Consider the following 17,850-nt stretch of genomic DNA (forward strand, 5'->3'; position numbering starts at 1 on the left):
TCCAGCTCCACGGTTTTTCCTGGTGGCTCTCCTGCCTTCCACAGCTTGCCCTGCTGTTCTCTCAGAGCGAGTACTATGGCCTTCCCATCTCTGTTTCTCTGAAAGCTGATGTGATTCCTTTTCAGCCAGTGTCCCCAGAGTCATCCTCTGGGCCTCCAGTGTTCAGAAGCCATGTCACTCCCTCCAGCTCTGTATTGACATTTGCATTTCCAAAGCCCAATTTACATTATAATTATTCTTCTCTAGCCAGGCCTATAGATCTGAGAGAGAACTTTGGGACAGCTATAGGAACTGGCAATCACACCTCGCTGGTCTCCCTGGGCCTCAGTCCCCCAGCGCTAGGATTATTTCTCAGTTTCTAAATGTCATCCCACGTGATCACAGCTTTCTTCCTGTTCTTGCCCCAGCCCCAGGTAGGCCTCTGTCTGGACCCGGTCCTGGCCTGCCTCTCCTTGGCCACTTCACTAAGCTCTCCAACCCACTGGGCCAACACTTAGCAGCCCCTCACCTCGTACTCCATCTCATTCCTGACTCTAGTCAAGTGGAATGTAAAGAACATAACTTTTTGTCCATCTATTTAGCAAAACATCAAAAAAAATAGTGGTCCACACTGGCAAGGTTGCAGTGAGATGGGCAGTATCAACTGGTACAGCTTTTTTTGGTGGGCAGTTTGGAAATACCAAGACCTATTTCAGGTCTACACTTTGAAGCAATAATTACCCTTACAAGAATCTGTACTAAAGAAATATTTGCAGATTTGGGTTAAAATGTATGTAAAAGCTACTCATATAAAACAGTGACAAGCCAACATTAGAAAGTAGGAGAAATAGAATTATATATAACCTGTAAGGATGTTTTGAAGGATATATAGTGATGTGGAAAGTACTCGTGCAATAATGTTAAGTTAAAATCTGCAAAATACCCATTCACATATACACTATGATCCTGATTATTGTGTTGCAAACTACACATATTGAAATAAAAGGACCAGAAGGAAACCAGCCAGTTGCTAACAGTGGCTCACTCTGAGTAATGGGGTTGCAGTGGATTATAAAAATAAAAGCTAACACTTGCTTGCATAGTACTTGTGATGGGACAGAAACTTTCTTCAGCTCCTTACATATATTTACTCCTTACAACTAACTATCCTACAAGATGAATCCTTTATCACCCCCATTTTACAGGTGAGACTGAGGTACAGAGAGGTTGTGACTTGCCCAAGGTCACAGCGTTAGTCATTCTCTTCTTTGTACTTGTCATTCTTTTCTGACTCCTCCACTAGGAGTATGCTGGCTTTTTAAAATCAGAACAAACATGCACAGGGATTTGAAGAAAAATCAGAGCGCACTGCTGGGTCACAGAGGCCCCTCAGCTCAGCAGAAGACACCTTTACCGCACTGCCAGTTTTGACCGTGGTACTGCAGCCCCATGGGACGGGGCTCTGGTCCTTGTGGCCTTCTCTTGGTCAGCCTGCCCCTGCCCCTGCCTGATGAGCCTCCTGGCTAATGGCCTCCCTCCCTCCCTCCTGGCTAACTCCTTTCCAGACATACACCGCCATGGTCCATCCCTGGAACGACAGGGGCGGGCTGTGGTCGGGCTTCACTTGTCAGCCGCATCTCAGGGACATAGCAAAGGGTGGGGGGGTGCACAAAAAGACATTTGTCCTCAGGCATATGTCTCTGCGGGTTCCACAAGGATACAAGTTTTTCCTTTCAATTGTAACAGAGAGGTGACAGCGTATAGGGAGAGAGGTGGAACTCCTTACATTGGCCTCAGCACCCTTTACTCTGGACAGGCCACTGCCCCATCTTTTCCTGGCCTCCCCCAGCCTCCTGCTGCTTGACTACTACTTACACATGTGACCCGCACTTCTGTGTGGGTCTGAGTGTCAGCCACCCAGCTTCTCTGGGGCCACACCTAGCTGCAAGCAGGGTTCAGGTAGAAATGGAGGTTCTCTGGAGGGAAGGAGCGGCTGCCCTCTCTAAGCCCTGGTCATTGTCCCAAATGCGGCCATAGGGTCGGACAGGGACGCTGGCCCACAGAACGTGGAGAGCAGGAAGAAGGGATGACGGGTGCCTCGAGATCTGCAGGCCAGAGCAGAACCACGCGATCCCCGAAGAGGCATGTCTGCTTGTTCCTCTCCAGAGGGCAAGGACCAAACGGACTTGTTTGGAGAAAACAATCAACAGGAAACCTGGGATCTAGTCCTGTCTTCTCCTCTCACTGGCTGGACCCTTCCCTTCTCTGGGCCCCCGAGTCCTTTACTAGAAAGTGGCAACGAGAATACCCAACTCACTGGGTTGTCCTGGCAATCAAGAGACACGTACATGATGAGGAGACAGCATTTTGCTTTGTAGAAAATAGCATGGACCCAAGCACCACCAGTTAGGAAGCCAAGAGGCGTTCCCCTCTGCAAGGCTGTGTTTTCTCACCTGCATGACCTTGGGGGTTGCGTGAACAATCTGATGAAAGCAACGAACCCATTTCCTATCAAAGTACACAAGCACACAAAAGGGTGCTCTTGAAATTTGTGAGTCCCTCTCAGGGGCCACCTCCAGGCTAAGAACTCTGACCCGTGTGGATGGATAAGCCCTTCTCTAGCTTGACCCTGCTCGCACACCTACAGTGACAGGCAACTCAGTCCCATTCGCACAACTGGTCCACCTTGGCAGAGCCCTGCATTTCCCTTTGCTCAGCTGAAATCTGCTTCCACGGAGCATTTCTTGGAGGCTTCCGTCCCTGAGGGACCCTGGCCAGGTGTGCTGGGCTCTGAGTTATCTGGGCAGGAGGGAGGGGGTCTCCTCCACCCCAAGCCAGGCCAGCTACTTTGCTGCTGCTGCTCCCAGGGGTGGATGCTGGATTTTCTGCCTCATAAAGTCCTCGAAGTCACTCTGGAGCCAGCGTGTGGCCAGGCCCTGGCAGCCAACTGGTCTGCTCAGCGTCCTCAGAGGAACGAGGCAGCAGGGGTAGCTGCAACACTCTCAAACCCAGTGTTTAAAGCACCCTTGTCCCCGCATCCTCACCCACAACCCCCACCCCCGTCACGTCCTCAGCATGATATAATGTCCCCCTGTGTAAGCCAAAGCGGGATCCTGAGAGTAACTACCTCATACAGATGCAAGGAGTGTGCAATGCAGTAGTCCGTGTAAAACCTGGAATGTGACGGACGGCAGTTCCTGTCCTCCTTCTGCCCCTCTCCCCAGGGCACCCCATTTCAGGCAGGCAGTGAGTGGGAAGCAACTGGAATAGGCCCATGTCCTGGGCTTGTTACAATGTGACAAGAACGTCATCAATAGGTTTGACCCGGTTCCCCAGTTCACACAGCTGGCTTGGGGTAATGAGGCATTGGAACCAGGTCTGGCTTCCCCAAGCCAATGCCTTGCCCTGCACCACACTGTGACCCATGTAAGCAGCCTCTCTTTAAGGTTCTTAAGGACCACGATTCTGATTGTTTGGGGGAAAGAGGGAGCAAAGCGGTCATTGTATTCCCTTAGCACCCAAGTCCTCCCCAAGCTGCGCCTGGAGTGACTCCTCTCCTACCACCTCCTGGCCTTTCATGGGTGTGAGACTCTTGCTGGGCCTGACTTGGGGGGCCTGCTGGGCAGTGACCTGATCCGAGCATGTTGAGTAAACAAGAGGGCCCCTTGTAGCTTCTCCTGGAGGAACCAAATGGCCGAAGCATTCAGGTGGGCAAGAGAGGCCCATGAAAGGAGAAGTTTGTTCAGCTCAGATCAAGAGAGACAGACACTTCTTGGGTGGCCGTGTGAGCCTTTGGTGGCCTGGGCTGAGGGTAAGAACAGGGTAGAGTACCAGAGAAGCCTGGGAAAGAAGGTGGCCCTGAGCTGGCGTAGGGCTCCCTTGTCGCCTGCTCAGAGCCTGGCCAGAGCTTAACTGGGCTCCAGGGAAGGCATTCCTGTGCCTGGGATGGCAGAGCTGGCAGGCCGTTGCCATGGCAGCCAGGGGGCTGAGAAGAGGAGCAGGAGAAAAGTGGCCTGGGGATTGTTAGTGAAGGAAGACACTTCCTGGGTCCTTTGGTGCCCAGCCTCAGAGGATGTTACTGTCTGCTGCTCATAGCTGGCGGTTGAGCGTAAGGCCTGCCTCAGCCCACCCAGGGCCAGTCTTCAGTGTGAGTGTGGGGTGTGTGTGTTTGTGTGTGTCTAACTGTTTGTATATGTGTGTGGGGACACAGAACCCCGGGGGACCATCTGTGTGTATGGATATGTGCGTATGTATACACTCATGTGGGTACACAGAGGCCTGGAAGGGTGGGGGCTGTGTGTGTGTGTATGTGCGCGCACGCGTGCGTGCATGTCTGCGTGTGTGTGTGTGTGTGTGTGTGTGTGTGTGTGTCTTTGTGCATGTTTCTTAAACAGTGAGGAGAGGAGGAAGAAAGACAAAAGCCCGAAATGACTCCGGCTTTTGGAGGAACCAGACCAGTATGGCGGGTGTAAGGAGCAGAGCAGGCCGGCCAGGGGCCTGATTGGAACCAGACTTGGCAAGGAGGGGCTGTAAATGTTTTTTTGCTGCCTGTCCTGAGAAATTTATGTCACACCCACTCCATCATCCTGGCGGGGGCAGCCTCTCCCAGCTGCCTGTGGTTCTGGGCCTTCCAGCACAACGAGCAACCACTATGGGGGTCCCCTGAGCCTCCTCCAGTCCCAGGCTTGAGCGGACCCCATCCCGTAATGGCCTGAGGCTGGCAGGGATGAGCCATGGGTGGGTGAGGAGAAAGAGGAGAGAACTTGACCTCCAAATGCCCTTCCTTCCCACAGAGCTTAGATGGGGGGCAGGCATTACAGAGGTACAGAGAGGAGGGGAAGACAGCGCAGGGGTGCACTCTATTCAGAATATCTTCCCTGCCTTCTCCTCTTAATAGGGGGTACGGACCTAGGGCAGACAGAAAAGGACAAGAAGACCGCTATAGTAGCGGCCTTCAGAGGCCATTTGAGATACAGATGGGAACACGACCAGGGGCGGGAAGGGACTTGCCCAAGATCACACACTGAGAAAGCCGATGGCAATCTCTGTGTGGCCTTTCTCCCCACATCTGAGCTGGAGACCCTTCCCAAACTAGAATTAGGCCCTGACTTTTTCCGGTCATATGACTCCATCCTTAAAATCCTTTCCTGGGTTGCCTTTTCTCTTACAATAAAGGCAAGACTGCTGGGCATGAATTACAGTGTCTGCTCTGGTCTGGCCCCTGCGACATCTCTGTCCGCATCCTGTACCAAACTCCTGCCACCGGGCTTTTGCACATGCTGTGTTCTCTGCCTGGGATGGTTTTCTCTCCCTTTTTCTGTTATTTGACTCCTCCTTCAGCACACAGCTCGTGTGTTCTTCCTCAGGAAACCCTCTCTGTGTCTTCCTGGCTGGAACGTGTTTTCTCATTTTTCACTCTTGTGGCATTGTGGGCCTCTCCTCCACAGTACTTCTTACCATTGCAATTTTCCTCTGGTTGTGTACTTCGCAATAAATGACCACCTTCCCTGCCACACTCAAAACTCCATGAGGACAGGGACCACAGCTGCTTTTGCTCACTGCCGATGCCCTAGTCTTCAGCACAGACCTGGCAAATAAGCAGCAGTGACAAGGACATCAGGAACTAATATTTGAGGCTTACCATGTGCCAGGCACTCTTCAAACTGCTTTACTTGGAATAACACATTTAATCTTCACAAACTCTATGAGGTAGTTACTATTGTTACAGAGCAAACCACAGGCCCAAAATGGAGTTACTTCTGCTAAAGCCCATGACACTGAACGTAGACTTAATACTTGACCTAACTGCAGTTGCAACCTTCTCTGGGAATGTAATCTTAATGGGTCAATCTGGAATTTTATGGTCAGTGCCAAAGAGGTAATCTATTATGTGGGCACTCTAGAGCCCCCACAGGAAGCTGAGACTTTCTGCCTGATAAGACCTCTGCCTAAGGGAAGGTACCTTGTCCTGCCCAGGGTACATCCCTCAGAGCACTATTCTGCTTGCAGGATGAGATGCTGCCCCATTCATGAATCACTCAGGAAAGCCAATTAGATCTTCAAGTTACTCAGCTGAATTTTTGCTCTTTAACACTGTCATTATCCCCATTATCCAGATGAGGAAACCAAGTCATAGAGAAGTTAAATCACTAGACAGAGGCCACACAGTAAGTAGTAAAGCTGGGATGTGAACCCAGGTAGTCTGTGTTCTTAACGGATATCACTGTATGTGCTTGATCATAAATATTTGTTGACTACATACTTTTGTTTGAGCCTCCCCCCACTCCAACCCTGAAGGAGATGCCAGCCCCTGAGCACCTCCCTGGATATTGGGGTGGCCCCTGCCCCAGGACTCTTGCCACCTACCCATAGTCACTCCTCCCCCACACCCCCTCTCCTGGCCTCCCCTACATGCACTGTTCGCATCTGTCTGCCCCCTTCGCTGATGTGAGAAGGTTCTAGGGCTAGGGGATGCCCCTGAGTTCAGAGGGGCACTTTTTCATGCTTGAACACTGGCTCTGGTCATTACATCTCAGCCACAGCATACCTCCCCGGTCTCACCTACGCAGGCTCAACCGCCTGCCGCCTATGTGCCAAGTCAATTCACTTCCTGAGCCTCAGTTTCCCCTTCTGTAAAACAGAGTTATTCCCAGTACTGCAAAGTAGGGCTATGAGGATTCAGTGAGTTTGTCTGTGTGCGGTTGGTAACTGACAAGCATAAGACCAGTATTAGTTATCACTTGTACCATTATTAATAATAAGTTATAATGTAAACGGAAACTCTCTTCATGGCTTCCAGCTCCAGAGCCCAATGGAGACAGAAAGTAACACATGGTACTAATAGTAAGTGTTCGGTGTGCCCCCGTCTTGACCCTGGTCCGCCACCCTGCTTCCCCCTGCCCTCCCCCACACACACACCCAGGACAGTCTTTGCGTTGCTTAAGAGCCCCCAGCCCTGCATGGAGGAGGGAGCAGACTGCTGTCGCCCCACCGCTTCACCTCTCTGGCAGCCCCTCACGGGCCTTGCTGCTTCTCTGCCAGGCCAAGGGCAGGGAACACAGGTCCCCTCCAGCCCCCCAGGGCCCACAAACCCTGGCCCTTCCCACCATGGTGTCTTGAACAGAGCTGAGTCTATGGCTCTTGGTGGGGGGTGGCTGTGGGAAGGGGGCACACAGAGAGAGGAGGGTTACAAAAGCTGTGCCTTGCTTTCCCAGTGGCCTCCCCCGGGCCAATGAATGCACAGAGCCACAGCCGGGGGTGGGGGTGGGGGGGGCAGCCAGCATGTTTTCATTTTGCTCTGTTTGTTTTCTGTTTAGATCAACTGCTCAGTTCTGGTTTGGGCCTCTGAGGGCTGATGGGGTTTGGCAGGTAAGGATTTCTGGGGCCACCCATGTCTGCTTTCTACAGGGCTGTGGGCTCAGCTCCTGCCAGCCCCTGCAGGAGAAGGAAGTCCAGCCCGCTCTATTTACTTGCCAGCCCCTTTCTTTCCATTTCTCTCTCTTGTCTCTTTTTGTTTCTCTTTCCCTCTTTCCTTCCTTTATCCTTACCTTTCTATATCTCTCTATGTCCTCTCTTCCTCCCTCCCTCCCTTCTTGTCATCTCTTGTAGTTTGTCCCTGACTGTTTTCTGCCTCCCTGTGCCTGTTTTATTCCGTAGTTCTTTCTCTCTTGCCATCTTTCTCCCTTTTCTCTCTATCTCTCCTTTTCTCTTTCTCAGAGGGAGAGAAAGAAATCAAGGCTTGGGGCATGAGGAGGCCTGCATTCTGGCCCAGCCTCCCCCCCCCCCGTTAACTCTTTGTAAGTAACCTCCAACAAGTCCTTTCCTATCTCTGGGCCTTAGTTTTCCCATCTGCACTCTGAAGGCTCTAACTTATGTGACCTCTGAGATCCAACCTACAAAATCTTGTGACTATTTAGTCCTTATAGGAAATAAGAGGGAGGAGGCAGATCAAATTCGCTCTTTCAGGGAACATGGCCCTGAGATGCAGTCTGGACTGGAGGAGAGAGGGCGGTCAGTGGAGTTCCTCCTTGAGCAGTGAGGGCTTATGGGAAAAGGCACACATGGAGGAGTCCCCCTCCTCACTGGTACCAAAACCCATTCCAAAGAGCCGCAGGAACAGAGCTGAGGTCAGGGGTGTGGGAAGGAAGAAGCACTGCTCCAGCAATGGCACACTAGTGGACTAAAGAACAGAGCACCTTCTCTTGCTTCTTGGCCTTCTGTCTGCTTTCCACACAGCCCTGGGGCAGACCAAAGGCCAGGGGCCCCTATCTTCGAGTGCACCTCTCTTTACGTTATGACATTTGCCCACTACCCTCTAGTGAATGGAGGTTAAAAGTGTCCAGGCTAACCTGTGTCACACATCTCTGTATTGTCTCCTCTCCTGGTCCCACAGGCACCTCAATCCTAGTGCCAACCAAAGCAAACTCACCCACCATACCCACCCCACACTCTCTCCTGTGCCAGCACGTCTTTCCTCAGGGAATGAACAGCCATCTCCCAGGGTTTGGGTTTGAGGGCCTGAGCCTGGGCCCTTGCTTCCCCATCACCTCCTACATCCTCCCCACGGCTGTGATCACCATTTCCCACCCCGACTCCTGACATAGCCTCCTCCTGCTTTTTTCTGTCTCACCATCTCCAATTCAACCTCCACCCAGGTGCCCAAGCGACTGCAATGTCTCGTCCTTGGGGTAACGTCAGGGTTTGGGCTGTTACAAATAGGAATGTTCTAAGCATTTGTGTGCAGTTGTTTTTGGTAACCAAAATGTGGGGTCATATGGGAAGCCCATGCTCCGCTTGGGCACATACTGCGTCACAGTTGTCCGGTGTGGTTGTACCAACTTACACTTCCACCAGCGGCCAGGGAGAGTTTCTGCTGCCACGCATCTTCACCAGTGCCGGGTCATGTCCCTTTTCTTTCATTCTACGCATTCTGGTGGGTGTATCGTGGCATCTCATTATGGTTTGAATTTGCATTTTCCTTTTGACTAATTCAGTTGAACACCTTTTCATATGTTTATTGGCTACCTCCACATTCTTTATTTTTTGAAGTCTCTGTCAAAGTCTTTTGCACATTTTTCTATTGGGTTGCCTAATATATTCTGGATTATGAGTCTTTTGTCAGATATCTATTGCAAATATTTTCTCCCATTCTGTGGGTTGTCTTTTCAGTCTCCTAGCATGGCCTTTTGATGAACAGAATTTATTTATTTTTGTATAGTCCAAATTATCAACTTTTTTCTTCATGGATAGCATTTTCCCCATCTTATTTAAGACATCTTTGTCTACTCCAAGGGTAGGTACAAAGTCATTCCCCTACGTTTTCTTCTGAAGGCTTTATTGTTTTGCATTTCACATTTATATCTGCAATCCATCTGGAACTGATTTCTATGTGTGATGTGAGGTAGGGGTCAAGATAATTTTTTTTTTCCACACGGCTATCCAACTGACCCAGCACCATTTATTTTTCTAAAAAGTTTCCAACGTACTACAGTGTCATTTTTGTCATAAATTGGGTGATTGTATATGTGTGGGTCTGTTTTTGAATTTTCTATTCTTGCCATTTGTCAGTTTCTATACTCTTGTGCCAATACCACAACATCTTAATTACTATAGCTTCCGAGGTCTTGCTATCTGTTAGTGAGAGTCCTCCAGTTACGTTCTCCTTCAAGATTAAATGGGCTATTCTTGGCCCTTTGCATTCCCATCTGAATTTTAGGACCAATTTGTCAGTTTCCACCACATAAAAAAGCTGGGGTTTTTAAATGAGATCACATTGACTGTGTAGATTGATTTGGGGAGAATTGACATCTTTATACTAGTGAGTTTTCTAATCCGTGAATATGGTTTATCCCTTAATTTATTTGTCTTCTTTAATTTCTCTCCATGTTTTTTAGTTTGCAGTATAGTGGCTTTCCACATCTTTCATTAGATTTATTCCTTGGCATTTGATGTTTATGCTATGACATATGGTAGGATTTTTAAATCTTTCTTTCTCTATTTTTTGCTGGTATATAATAACGCAATTGATTTTCACTTTTTGACCTTATATCCAGTGGCCTTTCTAAGTTCACTTATCAATTCTAACAGTTTGTCTATAGATTCTTCTGCACTTTCTATGTACACAATCATGTCAAATGCAAATGATGTCAATTTTACTTCTTCCTTTCAAATCTTTTATTCCTTTTGCTGGCTTTATTATACTGAGTAGGACCTTCAGTACAACCTTGAATAGAAATGGTGAGAGAAGGCATCCTTGCCTTACACCCAATCTCAGTGTATGAAAACTTTCAATATTTCACTATTAAGTATGTTGCTTGCTAAAGGTTTTTGTAGATGTCCTTCATGAGGTTTATGAAGCTCCCTCCTCTTCCTAGCGTGCTGAGAGTTTTATCATGAATGATGGGTGCTGAATTGTGTAAAATGCTGTTTATGCATCTATTATGATTTTTCTCCCTTTTCCAGGTAGGTGTTTACAATGATTCATTTTTTTATTGTTAAACCACCCTTGAATTCCCAGACTAAAACTCACTTGGTCATGCTGAATTATTCTTTTCATATGTTGCTGAATTCCATTTGCTAATTTTTGAAATTAAACCTTTTTTGTGTGATAATTGTAGAATCACATGCAGTGGTTAGAAATAATACAGTGAGGTCCTGTGTGTCTTTTACCCAGTTTCTCCCAATGGAAACATCTTGCAAAAATATGGTCCATATTCACAACTAGTATTTTGCCATTTCAAGAACATTATATAGTGGATTGGCTTTTGCACTGAGCAAAATACTCTGGAGATTCATCCAAGCTGTTTCATGTGTCAGTAGTTTGTTCCTTTTTGTTACTGAGTAGTATTCTACAGTATGAATGTCCCACAGTTTGCTTACCCATTCACATGTTGAAGGACATCTGAGCTATTCTCAGCTTGGGGCTTTTACACAGAAAGCTGCTATGAACATTCATGTACACATTTTTGTGTGAAGTTTTAAATTCTCTGATAGAATTGTCCAAGAGTGCAATTGTTGGGGTGTATGGTATTTGCATGTTCAGTTTTTATAAGAAATTGTGAAACTGTTTTTTAGAGTGGCTGTGTCATTTTACATTCCCACCAGCAATGTATGAGGGATCCAGTTTCTCTACCCTTGCTAGAATTTGGTATTGTCACTTATTTATTTATTTTTTTTTAGCCATTGGATAGCTATGTAATGATATCTCATTGTGGTTCTAATTTGCATTAATTTGCATTAATGATGTTGACTAACTTTTCGTGTGCTTATTTGCCATTTGTATATCCTCTTTGGTAAAATGTCTCTTCACGTATTCTGCCTATTTTCTAACCAAATAGTTTATTTTGTTTTGTCTTCTGTTTTGTTTTACTGTTGAGTCTTAAGAGCTCTTTGTATATTCTAGATACAAGTCTTATGTTAAATACATGGTTTACAAATATTTCCTCCCAGTTTGTAGTTTGTCTTTTCATCCATTTTCATCATATAGCAAAAGTATTTAATTCCATGAAGTACAATTTATCCATTTATTTTCTTTTATGGATTGTGCTTTTGATGTCAACTGAAATCTATGTAATTTTACTAACAATTGTCACCCCAATAAATTTAATTAAAAAAAAAAAAAAAAAAAAAAAGAATTCTTCACCAATATTTAACTCTTAAAGATTTTTTCTCATGTTTCCTTCTTTTTTCATATTTTCTTCTAAATGATCTATACTCTTGTGTTTCATATTTAAATGTATGATTCATCGAGTTAATTTTTGTGTAAGGAGTGAAGTTTTGGTCAAGGTTCACCTTTTTACCTATGAATGTTCAATTGCTCCAGCATCATTTGTTGAAAAGACTATCTTTCCTCCACTGAGAGGCTTTTGCACTTTTGTCACAACTCAGTTCGATGTCGTTGGTGTGGATCTGTTTCTGGGTTCTTCATTCCCTTCCATTGACCTATATATCTCTCCTGCCAATACCATAGCCTTGATTAAAGTGGCTATATAATAAATGTTAAAATCAGGTAGAGTGATTTCTCACACTGTATTTTTCTTTTTCAAAATTGTTTTAGCTAGTCTAGTTTCTTTGTTTTTGCATATAAATTTAAAATAATCTTGTCTATATCTACAAAGAAAACTTTCTGGAATTTTGATAGGACTTTCATTAAACTGATATATCAATTTGGAGAGAATCGACATCTTTACTATGTTGAGTCTTCCAATCCATGAACACCTGCCTATGTCTCATCTTCTTTAATTTCTTTCATCTGCATATTAAAAATTTTCAGCATACAAGTCTTACACATGTTTCATTACATTCACACCTAATTATTTCTTTTGTTATTTTTGGAGAGATTATAAATGGCATTGCATTTAAAACTTTGGTGTTCACGTGGTCGTTGCTAGTACATAGAAATACAATTGCTTTATGTATGCTTATCTTGGTATCCTGTGACCTTGATGAATTTATTTATTAGTTCGCAGATATTTTTCTGTAGATGCCCTGGGATTGTCTATGTAGACAATCATGCCATCTGCAAATGAGAACCATTTTATTTCTTCCATTCCAATCTATATGCTTTTTCTTTTCTCTTTTTATTTATTTCCTTATTGCACTGACTAGAACTTCCATCACTATTTTTAAATAAGAGTGATAAGAGTGGACATCCTCGCCTTTTTCCCAATGTAGGGTGAAAAGCATTCAGTGTTTCACCATTAAGTATGATGTCAGGTGTAGGGTTTTGTAAAAGGTCTTTATCAAGTTCAAGAAGTTCACTCTCTTCCTAATTTTTTGAGTGTTTTACTTATGAAAAGGTGTTGGATTTTGTAGAATGCATTTTCTGTATCAATTGACAAGTTCATCAATTTTTCTTTCTTAGCCTATTAATATGGTGGATTACATTGACTGATTTCTAAGTATTGAGCCAGACTTGCATTCCTAGAATAAACCCCATTTGGTCATGGTGTATAATTCTTTTTATATATTACTGAATTCTATTTGTTGATATTTTGTTAAGAAATGTTCTATTTTCATGAGGAATATTGGTCTGTGGTTTGCTTGTTTGTTTGTTTGTTTGTTTACTGTATCTGTCCAGTTTTGGTGTCAGGGTAACGCAGTCTTTATAAAATGATTTAGGAAGTCTCCCCTCCTCTTCCATTTTCTGGAAGAGATTACATAGAATTTGTGTTCATTGTCCTTTAAACTTTTAGTAGAATTCCCCCAGTGAAGCCATCTGTGTCTGGAGATTTCTCTTTGGGTATGTTTTTAAATATAATTTCGATTTCTTTTATAGTTATAGGACTATTCAAATTATCTGTTTCATATTGGATAAGTTGTGGTGGTTTGTGCTTCTCAGGAAATTGCCCCATTTCATTTTAAGTTGTCAACTTTATGTGTGTAGAGTTGTTCATAGTGTTCCCTTACTGTCCTTTTGATGTCTGCAGGGTCTGTATTGATAGCCTCTGTTTCATTCCTGATATTGGTAATGTGTGTCTTCTCTTTTTCTTCTTTGTCAGTCTGACCAGAGATTTGTCAATTTTATTGATCTTTTTAAAGAACCAGTCCTTTTGTTTCATTGATTTTTCACCCTTGAAGTCCTGGCATACAAGTCACTTGGTTATAAGAAATTATTCTTTAAATGTATTTTTATTCAATTTCCTAATGGTTTTTTTTGGGGGGTCGGGGTGGGGGGTTCATCCGTGTTTGCAAGAGCGATTAATCTGAAATGTTTCTTTCTTTCTTTTAAAAAAAAATTGGGGGAGGGAATATGGGGGAACAATGTATCTCTCCAGGGCCCATCAGCTCCAAGTCATTGTCCTTCAATCTAGTTTTGGAGGGTGCAGTTCAGCTCCAAGTCTAGTCACCGTTTTCAATCTTAGTTGCAGGGGGCGCAGCCCACCATCCCATGCGGGAATTGAACCACCAACCTTGTTGTTAAGAGCTCGCTTTCTAACCAACTGAGCCATCTGGCTGCCCTGAAGTGTTTTTCTTATAATGCCCTTACTTAGCTTTGGTATCAAGATTTTTCCAATTATTTGGCTAGCCTCACAAAAAAAGTTGGTACGGTTTCCTTCTTTTTCTGTCCTCTGGAAGGATTTGTGTAATATTGATGTTCTGAGGCATATGAAGTTTTATGCACTTATGTGTATTTAGGGGCAGACAGTTTCATCTCTGTGAATGGAGCTCGGTGGAGCAGGGTAACCTATTTTTGATCCCCTACCATCTGCCAGACACCATGCTAGGAATTTTATATTCATTATCTCATTGTTTCCTTATAAAAATCTCATTGGACAAGAATTTTTACACTTGTCTCTGAGCTCACAAAACTGAGATTCCTTGACTTACCTAAGATCATACAGATGTGGGACTTAAAGCTAATCATATTTGTTGACCTCCTACTACTCCAGTCCAAGCACTGTGCTCTGAGTAGGTCATCCACTAAACCATTGAATCCTTCCAGCAGCTCACTGAGATCAGAATCATGGTTTTCACTGTAGAGGTGAGGAAGCTGAGACGCAGAGAAGTTGAGGACCTTGTCCAGAGCAAAATGTCTAGGATGTGGCCAAGCCGGGCTCCAGGGCGGTATTTTGTCATTCTTCAGCCAGAGAGCGTGCTTTGTGCTATGGCCAGAATGTTCCTCTCGTGGCAATGAGCACATTCTTGTGTTAGTGACTGCCGTCATTGTTAGCAGCTCAGGGGAAGGGAGGGGTCACTATGGCCAGGACAGCTGCTGGCTCCAGGTTCCAGATGCAACAATGAATCAAAGCTGAAGACAGACCTGGGAAGCTAAGATGCTGGGCAGCTGGAAGAAAATGACTCAGGAAACAGGGCCCTGAGGCTGGAAGACTGGAAGATGGGCTGACAGGTAGGGAGGTGGATGGCAGCTGGACTCTGGTAGGTAGCAATTCCACCCCACTATCACGTGAAACCATTTTGGGGGGCTAGGCCTGGCTGGACTAAATTTCCTTTGTCCCTGAAAATCCCAGTCTTGAGTCACTACTAACTCCTAGGAAAGGAGAGAGGGTGGAGGAAAGAGGAGATGTGCCCTGAGGCCCTCACCACCAGCCAGAGGAATGGGTCTTGAGTCTAGGATTCATGATAGGGCAGAGCAGAGAAGGTCCTTACAGTTCACTTGGTCCAATTATCCCACTTTCTAGGGGTAAACCAAGGACCAGAGAAATAAGGATGAAGTAATTTATTTGTCCAAGACCGCACAACTGTAAACAGCCACCTGGAGGAAAGCAAGGGCCCAGAGTGAGGTGTGTAGGGTGTGGGGTGAGTAGTAGATGGGTGTATGTGTAGATTGAGCTTCCTTCTGTACAGCATGGACTATGGGGCCCGACTCCTCTATGTATTAACTTGTGACTGTAGGAGCAAGTTACTTGAATGTTCTGGGCCTCAGTTTTCTCATCTCTACCTCATGGTAGTAACTACCTGGTATGGTAGTGTTGTTGTACAGGTAAAATACATATATACAGAGGGTGCCCCCCAAAACAGACACATTTTACGCAAGGAACCAAAACAATTAAAATTGTAATCCTCAATATACACCGATAACAAAAGAATATGAGTCACGTGTGACGTCTGCAATTACAAGAGGTGCTCAGAGTGGTTCCCATCAGTGTCCAGACACTTCTGATTACGGCAAACTACTGCTTGAGCAACGCTGACCAAAGTGTCCACTTGTATACATTTTTGGCACCCCTGGTATACGTATGAAACCCTTAGAACAGTGTCTGACACATAAGAAATACTACGTATGTAGTGCTATTCTTGGAGGTCCCTGGGTGAGGTGGAAATAACAGTGGCTCAACAGTCAGCTTGCCTGGGTTCCAATCCAGACTGCCACGCTGAGTGTGTGGCTTTGTGCAAGTCCCTTCCCTCCCTGTGTCAGCAGCCTCATGTGCAGTATGTGTGATGCAGGGGTAAATAAGTGCGGCTCACTCCCAGGGCTGTCAGGGAATTCAGTGCTATCACGTGGACAGATCACTTGGCTCACAGAAGGCCTGGGAGAAAAGGGTGGCTGTTATAGCTGCTGTCCCGAGAGGGCAGAGAGGGTCCTCCAGGGTTTCTGCTCCCCTGGAGGACCCCACACCCTCAGGCTTGCCCTACCTTCCTCCCCACTGGAGCTGGGCAGAAGCACCGACCCTCCAAGTTTCAGGCCTTGCAGCCTCTCTGCTACTGCCCCTAGACTGGCTCCCTGACTTGACAACTTCCTTTCTTCTCACACCACCGAGGGCTGTGAGAGTAACTCTGAAGAGACTTTGAGGGCTGTGCCACCTGGACGTCTCACACCCCCACTGATGGCGAGTGGAAGTGCAGAGATAGGGTCCGGCTACAGACAATCTCCCTCCACCCTGGCAGAGACCATTTGCCCCAAAGCCTCCCCTCCATCTGAGCTGTTCTGGGCTTCAGTGGAACTGGAGCAGACGGAGCAAGAATCAGAGACTCATGAGCCTTCTGAGTAGTGACCACGCCCCATCCCTATGGACTTTAGTTTAGGAGAGAGGGGACATAAACCTAGAAAGAGCCAAGAATGTGGCCGAGATCACATAGCAATGATTCCCATTCTACAGAGTAGAAAGCTACATGGCTCAGACACATCAAATGCAGAGCTAAGATCACAACCCAGATGTGAATATTCTCTTTTCTAGAACCAAAGTTGGTCCGAGATGGAAGAGATCTTAGTTTTGGAGACGTTTAAGTCTAATTTCATTTTGTAGATGAGTAACACTGAGGACCAGAGAGAGAAAGGGACTTGCCCAAGGTCCAAAAGGAGTTAACGGCAGAGGTGGGACCCAAACCCAGGGCTTCTGATCCTTTGGCTGCAGAGGAAGTGGCGGTGGGCCCCAGGCTTGGGGGGGGCGCACCCCAGCACAGTACTGAGATGGTCCCCACTCCCTGCAGCTCTGAGGACACTATTACCAGTGGCAAGAGTGGATTCCTTGAGTCAAAGCATTCGAATGAACTGGAGAACTGGGAAAATGCAGATGCCCAGGCTGTACCCTAAACCTGTGACATCTGAATTTCTGGGGGTAGATGCAGGCTTGGGTGGCTGAACCCCCAGGTAATTCAAATGAGCAGTGGGGTCTCAGAGGTCTCTAAAGACTCCTTGACTTGACTTTTGCAGATTCCACGACTGACATAGGGTGTCTCAGGCTGGCGGGAGGCGGTGGCCCCGACAGCTCCCCTCCCACAGCCCCACACTGAGCATGCCAGCCCAAACTACAGGCCATTTTCCCAGGGTTAGAAAATTGCTTTTGGGGTTTCCGGCACTGTCTGCATTCCTCCTGGGACACTGCTCCTGTGGTAGGAGTCTGCCTGTCCACACCCCTCCACCTCCTCTTTCCCTGACCCTCTACCCGCCCCGCCCCCTTCTGGCTGACTCCTTGTGGCAGAGAAACAATGCAGGCTGTGCAGTCAGAGCCGGCTGAGGGTGAAGTCCCTGCTTCACCAGGAGTAGTTTCGCAGACTCAGCAAATCAGTCCACCTCTCTAAGCCTCAGCGTTCTCATTTCTAAAATGGGGATGGGAATGGTACCTAGCTCACAGCACTGTTGTGTACATTGGCTGAGCCCACGCATCTACCGTGCTCAGCCCAGCTTCTGGCACAAGCAGCATTCTGTGAACTCCCCTCCCCTGACATGCTGCTCAGCCCCAGGGGCAACCCAGCACCTGGCTCCCTCACAGGAACCTCGGGCAAACTGCCTTGCTCTCATGTGAAAGACCCCAGTATCCTGGGCCAGGTCCCAGCCTAAGACAGGAATGAAAAATCTGCTCTCTGCATTCAGCACTTTCTAGTCCATGGGGCATGCCCAGTTTCACATACTTCGGTCGCCTTCCCAGGAAGCCCAAGACACAGGAATTATAATCCCACTGTACAGGTGAC

This window comes from Rhinolophus sinicus, chromosome 18 (genome assembly GCF_057876585.1).
Source record: "Rhinolophus sinicus isolate RSI-liver-muscle chromosome 18, RSI-T2T, whole genome shotgun sequence".
Lineage (NCBI taxonomy): Eukaryota > Metazoa > Chordata > Mammalia > Chiroptera > Rhinolophidae > Rhinolophus > Rhinolophus sinicus.